The 12,423-nt window shown below is 41.2% G+C and overlaps 1 protein-coding gene across 2 annotated transcripts in view; it reads left to right on the forward strand.

The window, feature by feature from the left end:
- The first annotated feature begins 6,276 nt into the window (after positions 1 to 6,276).
- NLGN4X (neuroligin 4 X-linked) overlaps positions 6,277 to 12,423 on the forward strand; it is a 188,479-nt gene continuing 182,332 nt past the window's right edge. For both annotated transcript variants that reach the window (XR_008820384.1, XM_056329715.1), the window contains exon 1: positions 6,277 to 6,674. The gene's annotated coding sequence lies outside the window, so the exon portion shown is untranslated. The remainder of the gene's footprint in view (positions 6,675 to 12,423) is intronic.

Consider the following 12,423-nt stretch of genomic DNA (forward strand, 5'->3'; position numbering starts at 1 on the left):
GTTGCTATATAATAGCTCTTTTAGCTCAAGCATTCAGTGAGAGAAGATAGGAGGCTTGGATTCAATGCCTCCATCAGTCTGTGGAGTTTCAAAAATATATTCTCAAAAGACTGCAGTATAATAGAGGTTAGTTTAGGTAGAAAGCACTCTCCACATTCTAGCTGAAACTGTACTTTGGATAGCAAAAGAAACAAAATTATTTTGGCCAGGAAAAGCATGAATGATGTAATCCAGTGAGAAAGGCATTTGGAAATAGATATCACTACCTACTACTGAGACTGTCTTTTATGTAATTATTTTGCAAAGAGGAAAATAATTCCAACACTTCTGATCTTTTAATTGTCTCTCTTTGTAGTCCAAAAGCAGGAGATTTTCTAACAACTTCTAAGAATGATTTTTGCAGAAAATTTACTTGTCATTTGAAGCTTGCAGCTATAGTATTCTTTTGAAGTCCACAGGTCTGTAAGCAACATCTTAGAGGCCACCAGCTGTCAAAGGAGTTACCTGCAGAGCTATTATGTTTGGTTTTGAACATCCAGATCCTTAATGTTGTGGCTGTAGATAAAATTTAAGTTGCTGAAGAAAGCCGTCTTGTGGGTGAATGTGAGCTGTGACATTAGCATTAGGTATTTAGGGACTGTGTTTCATTTCTCTGCTTTCATTTAATGATATTTCTGCTGTCCTTCCTGTGCTATTCAAGCGCAGTTTAAGTTGTACATATACACCAGTAAACTGCTTTTTGTTTCTGACACGGTGTTAGGCATATGCTTTTCTGTAATCCTTAAATTATGCTATAAATAATTCTTTCTAATATTAATAACTCATCGGTCTGTGTAGCACTTTAAAAGGTTACAGAGAGCTTGTAAGTTCTGACTCCAAGGCACTTTGATTCTAATCTAAAAGAGAATGGAAGCAGGGGTGGATAACTAGCCTCTGGTTAGCTCAATCTTTCATATCAATGAAAGTTCCAGACTACATTTGTCAAGATCAAATCAAGATTTCTACAGGTATGCAGGGCAAACTGCACTTTCAGTGTCAATGTGAACCGTACATAGAATTCCCCAAAAGTATTTATCTGAAGCAAAATCTAACCATATAAACCCTTAAAAAATGGGCTGATCTTACAGCACAGGGAATAATCACGCTTATTATTAAAGAAGACAGCATTTTGTCTGTCTGTGGTAGGAGCTTTTTTAATGCTATTAGTCACATGAACTACCACAGCACTCAAGGAGCCTGATGGCACTGTACCTGTACAGTGCCTAATACAGAAGATATAAGGGTCTGTCCTCCAAAGATACAGAGCTAAATGGCAATAGGGCTGTTGGCTGGGAGTATGCATAGGGATTGTCTTGAATCACTATAGTTATAAATATCACCTCAGGCCTTGTGCTGTGTTGATTAGATGCGGTGGTTTGCATGGGCAAACTGCATGGGTAGAGCAAGTTTTCAACTGTCTAAAATATATTGCACAGAAATACACTGTATATCCTTTTTGCCTGTTTCCAAACATGCAAAATGAAAATATACATTAATCTAATGGTTAACTCATTTGTGTCTGAGAGATATTCTGAAGATTAAAGACACTACGCTACAGAAATGTTGCTATTGTGGTGTTGTCAGATATCGATCACACAAGTATTAGCTTTTTATTATTATTATTCACTTTTTGTTGTAGAAAAAATCAGCAAAGGCTGAGCATGTGAGATCTTAGTAAGAATCTCAAGGACAACATTAAATAATTGCAGGAAAAGTTTACAAATGCTATCTATAATGAAAAATACCAATGGCAACCAACCAGCTCTCCATAGATGTTAGAAAAGATGTATGCATTATAAATTGATCTCATTATAGAGTGATACCTGTATTAAAACTGAGAACATAGGTCACATCTTAAGACGACAGAATCATCTTAATCAGGGAAAAAAAATGTAGACATGATGATTAGTAACTAGGAACATGAGTTCCCAGCTCAGACCAAATGTGATCCTTGTAAAAACAAAAATGAGAGTTTGGAGTAAAATACTGCAACAATATGACATCAATGACAATTCCATATCCTATTCCAGAGTTAACATTTTGAAAAGGATCTTGATAAATGGTGAAGGCTGAGAAAAGCCTTGTAAGGATGAATCATAGTCTGGAAAGCCTGACTTGTAGTAAGATGCTAACAAAACAGAATCTAATTATCTCAACAATGAAAAGGTTAGAAGGTGGACTAATCATGATCTGTGAAGTATGTAAGTTGCAAAAAGAAGTTAATACTAAAAGGCTCTTTAACAGACAAAGTCACAGTGAAGTTCAATTTTCTGAGACAATTCAGGAATGTGATTTTGACAGTGAGAGTAATTACATACTGGTAAAATTTACTCAGATGTTGTAGCACCTGCACAAAATGAAATATTTACTTCACCTCCTGCCCCACCCCCCAAAAAACCCCAATAACCCACATACCTATTTCAACAGTAACTAGATGGCTTTATGAAAAAATCCAAAACCAAAAAAACCAAACCCAACCAAAAAAACCAAACTGATGAAGCAATAGCCTAAATGATTCAAAAGATCTCTGCAGATTATTATAATGGTCTCTTCCAGCTTTGAAATTACACAGGAAAGTCCAAAGCCCAGCAAATGCTTCCACTCCTTCTGGACTGAAATATTGGCTCCATTAAACCTGATATCTCTATCTCTTTCGGGAAGTTTATGGTTGCATCTCAGAAGGTATGTAACTACATATTCCTGTACTTTGCTGTTTAAAAAAAGGACCTAAATAGTTGAAGTGATCTTTCTGTGCTGTTATCTGTGTCTACAATGATTTGGGTTTGCACTTTTTGGAGAAAACCACACTAAAATTTTTAGTAAAAAATGCTAAGGAGAATGCAATTAGAATATAAATAGAAAGTCAGGCACATATCATGACAAACATTGTACATTTGGGAAGCTCTAGTGAGTATTAGGTCTCACAGTACGCTACTCTGAAATTATCATATTGGCCATGCAGGTGGGAGTCTGATTATGTGGCATGTAGTATAAACAGCAGTAGAGTAAGCATTTGATTTTACTAAAAATGAAAGACTTTAAATTTGAAAATATATATGTGATTTTTGTGGGTAGTATTTTTGTTAATTTGTGTAATTTTCTGTGAAAATAGTTACAGATCAACAACTTATTTTATCAGCAAGCCGTAAGAAGATAAGCCACATAGGAAAAAAATTTCTTTCTTGAAATTTAGTAAATAGCATTTTGGGGGTACTCAACTAGGAAGTATTTACTGTTTTCCCCAAATCTTAATTTTCTTCATGTTCATTTCAAAATCATCTCTGGGTTTGTCCTGTTTACTTGGTGGACCTGGTGGACACATTCTATTTCCTTTGAATTCCTTTCTGTTCTGCAGTTTGGCATGGATTTCTTCTGCAGTTCTGATTTACTTGAAGTCTACAAAACACTATGCCTGCTATGTATTATCACCCTTGTATTCGGCAAGTGAGCTCATTCAGGGACCTGAGTAGATTCATTGTGGATTTCACTCCACTGAACACGAGCCTTTTGCACCACGAAACTAGTGAAATATCCCTCCAACTGCATAAAGTGTGTTAGGACCATACTGGCTCATCCTTGCACAAAAGGGAATGGAAGTCCATTGGCATTATGAATATTTGAGTAAGAAGACCAAGCAGACAACAGGAAGCAGTAAAGAGTCAATTGTTGTTCGTGCAGTTGTAGAAAGTCCCTCTTGTCCTGCTTTAAGTCTGCATTTTGAATACAAATTTTTTGGAATGAATAACTACCAAAACAAACAAAATTTGAGAGGCACTCCTTTTTCTTTTTTTCTTTTTCTTTTTTTTTCTTTTTTTTCTTTTTCTTTTTTTCTTTTTTCTTTTCCTTTTTCCTCCTCCTTTTTCTCTTTTTCTTTCAGTTATAATTTCTTGCTGTTAATTTGAGCATCAATATGCAACTCACTATATCTGATTTAGAAATTAACCTGTGGAAACTTTGCAGTTACTGGACATGGGAGACCAAATCATGCCTCAGCTTGACGGACACAAAAAGAGGTTGCATGGGATGGAACCCAGCAGAGTCTGGCCTGTCTTCAGTCACACTCTCATGTACTGTGATTTCTTTAGATTTCACTGTTTACAAGTAGAGTCAAGTTGGGTTAATACTAGAATACAATGCCTCCTTGTAAGAAGCAATGGTGTTACTTTGCAAGTGGCATTGTTGTCTCTGAATGATTGTTCCTGGACTCCTGCTTGCAGTTATAAATATGCAGTGGTTTGCTCCAGATACCCTCCCAAATAAGCCACAGCTTCCAATTGTACATTTAGCATTCTGAAAGTTGTAAGAGGAGAAAAGTGCATTCCTGTGTTCTGACCAAATGCCTTTTACTTAAATCCTTTGATCATATACTTGTGTAGAGCCTATGGAAAGTTTAGCTTTACTGCTGTGTTTGAGAATATTTTGGTCATAGTTGCAAGCATTAGTTGCAGGCATTAGAAATGATCCTTCGGTAACCTGTAATAAATTGCCTCCTGATACTACAACACAGGTGGGAGATCATTATTCAGATTAACTAGTGCATACTTTAATATCCTCCAAATTTATCTTGTAAAATGCATGACATACTCATCAAAATAAAAAGACTGTCCTGCAAAATTTGGGACAGATGGCAGTGCAAGATGACATCTTTTCTAAATGTGTCAAAATGTTCACTCAGTCAAGCAATATGATTGGTTGCACATTCTGGGTGCGTTATTAAAATAACAAAAGCAGTAAAATTCACTTGCATGAACACCTGCTGCTAAAGTCACTTAAAATAAGTAAGGCAAAACATATAATTAAGTAATATAAAAATAATTATTTCACTGACAAATAAGTTAACAGTTTAATGTAGCTATTGCATTGCTTAAAATGTTTTAAGTCAGTGAATTACACCTGTACTTAGATTTACAATGTTCAAAACCAAAACACACCTCCCTAAGTGATACTGAAAGAAGTATCCTTCATACCATTTAACAAAACCCTATGTAAGAACAGACACACAACAGGCCTACTGTTGTCTACTAGATGGTATCTTTAAATCAGATACTATATATATTCCATTACCACTTGAAACAGGAGAGCGTAGAAGTGATTGATAGGTCCAATATCACAGCCAGAATTCAGATTTGAGAAAACAAAGCACTATCTGCTCTCTTCTGAGGATCTTACATGGTAGTAGAAAAAAAGCATCTAGAAAAGAAAAGCTGCTGATTATTTTTTTTTTCAACATCTGAAAATGTCAAAGACTCAGCTTATCAAGTCTAAGTGTTGTGGCATTAAGTCTTACCGAGGCATGAATATGGTTTTTCTTTCAAATTATGGAAAGACCTTCAAGACCCCTTTATTTTTTCTGTGCTTTGTTCTCAGATAACTTGGTCAATCCTTACCTGGTGTCACTGTGAGGTCTCGTGCTCTGGGTAATGTTAAGTGCTGTTATGAAAATGATCGAAGGAACTTGCTGTGGAGTGAAACAGGACATATCTGCTGGAGATCTGAGCATGTTATTTGCTACAGCACCCTCAGTCTGAAATTATACACAGGAAGTGAACCAGAGACTCTGTGTTCTAATACTTGGCAATAACCACAGAGCCCCCTTTTCAGCCCTTACGCTTGACCTTCACAAGAGCGGATAGCTAACTAAAACATGGACATTAAATAACTGGTCTGCTTATGGGAAAAAAAATAGGTTTAAAACCATTGGGCACTGGGCAAATGTCTGCTTTGCTATTTTTGTATGGGAGAAAGGGGAACAAGAACAAAATGCCTCAGTGGCTGGTATGCAGTTATACTGTTAGCTCCATGTAAATGCATATGGGCGAATATGGTAACAACAGGCTGGCACTGTAGGAACTGCGGCTTCAAAGGGTTAACAAAGACTGCACTTGCCGTGCGTGCACGGAGCGGGGACACCGGCTGTCCGAACGGCGCGGCTCCCCCGCCGCACGCACGGGCCGGGGCCGGGGCCGGGGCGCGGCCGCTCCCCGCGCGCCATGCCCACCTGTTCGGCCCCCCAGGCCCCGGCCGGGCCCCGCCGCCGCCGCGCGCCGGGATGCGCCGCTCCTCGCAAGAGGCTGTGGATGGAGATACGGTTTCTGTAGTGATGGGGCCGACTGCGGAGAGCGATTGGCTGCCGGCTTTGTAAATTTCATTCAGTTTGGTCCAATAGCAGGAGGAGAGCGCCTGGTACAGCCTGGACCTCTCTCCCCCCTCTCTCGAGCTCGCTTCCCCCCCTCTCCCTCTCTCTCCCAGCTCGCCTTGCCTTGCAGATCAGTCTCTCCCCGGCTCGGGCTCTCTGCATAGGCAATCACAGCTCCTACTCGCAGACCCAACTCTCCCTCTCGCACCGATTGCAATGAATTTTCTGTTTGAATGTAGCTCGCTTACAACCGAGAACACGAGTTTCCTTCAAATCCAGTATTGTTGTCTTTCTTGTTGTTATTTTTGATCCCCCCCCCCCCTCCCCCTTCGTGGTCTTTGCATTCCTTTGGAGAAGCGAATCGCGTTGGATTCCAAAAAGGAGAGCAGGAACCGTGTGTGAATAATCCCGGCTGCATGATAGCCCGAGAGGATTTCCTGAAAGAATCTGGCTGTGTAAAAAAAGACCCCAATGCCTCTGCAGCTATTCCAGTGTTAAGGTAGGAGTACTGGATTTGCCGTTTGAGTGTTCATTTTCATTTTTTTCTCTTGCTTCCCCCCCCCCCCTTTTTTTTTTTTTTTTTTTTCCCGGCGAGGGTGGGGGAGAAAGGGAGAGGTGTTGCAGTTGGTACTGTGGCAAAGGGCGAGCAGTTTGCTGCAGTCGTCTGTGCTTTTACTTTTCCCATCATGATAAAGCGATACTTTCTTTCTGCCATCTCCACCATCATACGCGATCTCCTTGTCACATATGCATATATATGCAAATTTGTTTATTTTTTTATCCGCTTCGGTCTCGTCCCCGATATCCCTCTTGCACCATAATTTGTTTGGAGGCATTTTGCTGCAATCAGCTATTTGGAAAGGCTCTGGGGCTCTGTGTGAGATGTTTACAAAGTAGCTCTGCCTTACAGCCAAATAAACAGAAGAGTGTGGAGGAGAGGAGGGAAAAATATCTGCAGTACAGGCAGAGAAAGAGCGAAGCTACAGTTTTCTGCAAGCGCGGAGAGGGGCAGGAGCGGTACCTCATGCTCTGTGTGCGCCTGTGGTTTTCAGGGAAACACAAACCCAACACGAAGGTTTTTGGTTAACCGCTTCCCTCGCCACCACCACAACCACAGAAAAGCCAAAGGGGACGGGGGCTGGGGGCAGAACAAGGGAGGCGGCTGTTCAGAGGAAATCTTGGCTCTTCTTGAATTAAGCGGTTCACCCGCTTTGGTTTTAGCTATTCCGTGGTGGGGTTTCCTTCTTTTCCCCCCTCCCCCCCTCCTTTTTCCCAACCCTCTTCTTTTTTCTTATTTTCCTTTCTTTCTTTCCTTTCTGGGCTCGGGTAAAATGCCTGCTTTTGTGATGGGCATGGGTTTCCGCACGTGATGGAGCGGGGACTGGCACTGGGGAGAGCCAGCGTGCGCGGAGCGGTGGCGGTGGGGGGGTAAGAAAGGAAAAAAAGACAAGACACGCAGCGCCACCGTCCCCCGCCCCCCCTCCCAGGTCGACAGTAAATCGGCTTCTCTGCAAAGCCGCGGCGGGGGCGGGCGGCGTAAGGCGCCTCCGTGGCTTTGCCCCTTTCCCGGGGGAAAGGCCGCTGCCAGCCCCCGGCTGCCCCGGGGAGCGGGGCCGGCCCCGCTGCAGCGGCCGTGATGGACGCTCGTCAGACGGGGGGGGGGGGGGAGCGGGGGCGCCGGCAGCCGCCGTTCAGCCCGCCCGCCCCCACACACGGTTCCGCGGGCGCACAGGGTCGGGGCGGACAGGGCGCGCCCCCGCGCAGCCGCTGCGGAGGGGTTCGGGGGAGGGGGAGCGCGTCGGGGCGGGCGTCCCGCCGTCGTGCCTTGAGCGGGGCTAAGAATAGATGGCGGCGCGGCCGGGAAACTTGGCCGGTTTAGGCGCCCGGCGCGGGGGGAGCGAAGTTCGCGGGGGGCGCGGGCGGGCAGTGGCGGGGCGCGGCCGCCAGGTGGCGGTGCGGGCCCTCCCAGCCGCGCCGCAGCGCCGCGCGCCCCGCCGCGGGGCCGTCCCGCGCCCGCCGGTCGTGCGGGGCTCCGCCGGCAGGGAGCTGCGGGATCCGGCGGGCCAGAGCGGGGCTCCAAGGGGAGCTGACGTGGGTGTCCGGGTTGGGGTGCGGGTGAGAGCGGGGAGGTGGGAAGACTGGCGGCATTGGAGGTAGGGGCGCAGAGCCCCGCCGGAGGCAGGGTGCGATGCGGGGGAGCACCTGAGCGCGTGGCTGGGCCGGTGGGGCTGCCGGTGGTGGCCTCGGTCATGCAGCGAGCAGGGGGGGATGAGAGCCATTGAAACGGTGGTGCAAGGTGCCTGTGTGCAGCTTTTGGCATCTGTCGGCTTTGTGGAGGTGCTGCTTGTCACAAGGGTGGCAGGAAGGCATACGCAAGTTTAGCTGTTTTGCAGTTAAAAACAAACCACCAGGAGAAAAAAAAAAAAGAAAAAAAAAAAAGAGAGAGAAAAGAAAAAAGGGCTTTTTAGCCATATTTGATCGGTGTTGAAAGCAAACGCCTGTAAAACTCCAGACTGGTTTTTATTTCTAAATAATTGATAATGTTAAGGGCTTATATGCATATGTTTAGAAGCAGGTGATCAGAAAGCAAAGCATAATTGGATGAATTTACAAGCCATTACACCAAAACTGAAATCTCTGATATTTTTCTCCTCCTAAAACATAACTGCTAATTTAGATATCTCGTAAACTGAAGGGTAATAGTCCACATCCCATGGGACAAAAAATAAGTTTATTAATTATTAGATTTTAAAATCCTCTGTTAGCACTAAATAATTAAACTATTTTCTGTCACTCTAAGAAAATAAGTTATTTCCACTAACTTTAATTCCTAGGTAAGTACACAACTTTGCTTTGTTACAGTGAGCTATTTCGTATGTCAAATGAACCAAGCATTTTATTTTCATTTTACTTACAAAATAGGTATTTGATATTCTATTAATATCACCTATGTAAGCTTCTATATACATTGCACCCACGTAAATATGCATTAAGGCAGGACATTTCAAATATTATTTGCTTATACTACTGAGTAGAGGTTGCATGCATTGTCTTATGAATCATATCCCAATGAATCATTAGAGACTGGCAATATGAAAGCATGTCATGCAGTTTCTGGTAACTCAGAACAAAAAGATCTATGATGGCATGTGTTTTCCTAAGAATAATATAAAATCAAATTTAATTTTTACCTACTCATTTTTATCATCTTGAAATTACTATCCCTTTGTGTATAAATACAGCTGTTACTGCTCTCTCTTTTCCCTATTGATATGCCTGTATATCATATAGATGCAATTATTGTTGGTATGCTGTGTGCAAGTACAACTTATTAAGTTGTACCAGATACTAAAACTGAAATGTAGTTTGGCATCCAAAATGCCTTGGTCCTCAAGAGGATTTAATTCAAGACTACTTTAAATCTCTTTTTTTCTTTTTTTTCGCCCCCACTTAATTTAACAGCCTTTAAGTTTGGTGTCTACTGGAAAGCATTTATGAACACAAGAAAATGTATTTTCTTCATTCTGCATTTCTCCCTAGAATTGTTTTAAAATGCAGTGAAGTATCACAAACATGTAGACTGTAAATTCAAAAATTCCCAATGTTTTTTCTTGATCAGGAAAGTGCAGAGGTCAGTGATTTCTCATTTCTTTTAAAGGCATCACAATGCAAGCAAACAAAATCAAGTCTCAAGAGCATGAATGAAACAGTCCAACTGGATTATATCAGGACAAGTGAAAAAACCAGTGGGTTTTAGTGGAGATGCCATGCTAGCCTATATATTTTTTTTCTTCTTACAAATATTTTATCTTTGTAGCTGATCCTATGTTCTTGGGCAGATCATTCACCTGACAATTTTTACATTTGATAAAAATGTCAGTCTTAATAGGCATCCTTCAGCTGAAGACCTGTCATGTAGAGATGAAGGCAAGAGGCAGAAAGAAAAACTGTTTAACTGAAGCTCTGTATTAAAGATATCATATAGAAAAAAGGACTTGTTTTGCTTTTTCTTAAGAAAAGAGTGATTCAAGGAACATTTACTGACTGCTGCATAGAGGTTTGCACATTTGTTTTTGACAGGTTCTCAATACAGCCTCCTCTTGGCCTTTCAAACACGCATGCTGCTATTTGATGGCTGAATCACATAGTGTAAAGAACAGCTCCACCTGGGTAGGACAGGAATAAGCATCATACTATATAACCAGCATATAATTTAGTCATTCTGTCACTTGAAGACTTGTCATCGAGATTCAAGATCTCTTCTGCATGAATAAGATTGGTTAGTTATGTGCACTGAATTACAAGGATATGAGTCTTTAATTTTTTTTTTAAAATCTATTAAAACCAAAACAAACACGAGCTGCACAAATCAATATAAGTCTCTCATGTCCAACTGCAGCTATCCTCTGTCACTGTTCAACTCATGCTCCCAGGCAATGTTTGTAAAGCATTTATGCTGTGAGCCATTTCGATCCTCACACCTGACAAGGTTATGTACTCAACTCTGTCACCTTTTAATAGTTCTCAACTTCCCATTGTGTTTGTTTTAGTAGTCCTCAGATTGGATTTGAAAGAAAAAAGAGAAAAAAAAGCATCAATAAAAAACCCCCGACCGAATTAAAAAAAAACACATTGCTGTCTAGTGGAGGAAAACCAAGTTTTATTAACAATACTCTTGGAAGATTATTTGCAATGAGATAGGACATAATGCTAATCGACTTTTCACAACTTAAAAATAGATCTAAAGATAGAGAAGAGAAAATTGAAAAATATTATTTATAGACAGTTTGCAGCAGTTTAATTTAAAAGGTAGGAATTTTTTTCTGAAGATGTTACAAGCAAATTCATCCCTCTTTAACTCATGTAAACTAATGGGATGAATAAGCTGTATATGAAACAGGGTTACTTTATGGCCTGCATGCGTAGCTCCCGTAAGGATCTGAATAGAAGCAGCCCTTGTAGAACACTGGCTTTTCCTGTGAGATCTGCAGTGGGCTTTACCAGTGTCGTAGCTAATTCAAACTGAATGCATGACCACATGCTGGAACGATTCCTAGCTACGAATGCTCAGATTTGTACTGTAATAATCTAAAAATAAATTGTAGTCACTGATGTCACAATGTATGATTCTTTCTTTCGGCTGTCTTCTGTGCTGAGCCCACACACCACTCAGTGTCATAGGACATATTTCGGTACGTGTATGCCACTGACTAGCTTCAGTAGAGAGTTAGGATTTTCCATGCTTGTCTTTCCTCTGTTATTTATGTGCTCAGTGAGATTTGCAACTTGAGGGGAGGCTGAGCCTTTCAAGAGAGGTAAGCTTCAAAAATGAATGGCACTCTTACTAGAAAAAAATATTTGATACTATCACAGTGGACTGATTCAATTCACTTTGAAAACTGGAGGAGTACATAGCCGTCATAAATGTAATTATTCAAATAACTTCCTTTAAAATTATTCTTTTTCATTGCTTATAGAGGGACTATTTTAAAATATTGCACAGACTGAGTTTTGTATTAGACGGAATGTGGTATTTTAATAATAATGTAACTATAAGAGATTTGTAGAATAAAATGTTTGGTTTTCTTCCTAGAGTAGCCAGCAGTCAATTACAGCTAATTCTGCAGTGGATGTTATGATTTCATATACAGAATGAATTAGCTGATTTTTATTTACTTGTATATTAATTTATTTTTAAATAAATAAAAAGGTAATTTTGAGATTTAGTTACACAACTCATTGAGACTAAAACCAGTTTGGTATTTCACCATAATAGACAAATAGATGAGATAGTAGTGGCATGATTTGATAGTAGCAAACTTCCATCTAACAGCATCTTTCAGATTTGCATCTATTGAATGCAGTAGACAAAAATATATAGCCTGCTGCTGCTCAGTGCAAATGAGTCTAGAGGTAAGACCTTTCCTTTGTCCTCCAAGTGGAGGCAGTTACTGACATTTAGGAGAGAGGTCTAGCACAGCCAGGAATGGAAGAGGACAATCATGAATAGGATTTCTGTCCCGAAGTCTTGCTTGAAGTGCTCTAACTGCTTGATTATTTTGAAAACACCTATTGCTGTAGTGTCTAGGTAAGTTACAGGCCCAGTACAGACCAAGAAGAAACAGATTTTCAAACTCTTGAGACTGTGCTTTGTGGCGTGGCTGTCAATTCTCCTTCTGAGTAGGGCTGGCTGGCCATGCTGATCAGAGCCATCATGTGGTGATCCTGTGATACTGTTTCCAGACATC

This window comes from Falco biarmicus, chromosome 2, assembly GCF_023638135.1.
Source record: "Falco biarmicus isolate bFalBia1 chromosome 2, bFalBia1.pri, whole genome shotgun sequence".
Taxonomy (NCBI): domain Eukaryota; kingdom Metazoa; phylum Chordata; class Aves; order Falconiformes; family Falconidae; genus Falco; species Falco biarmicus.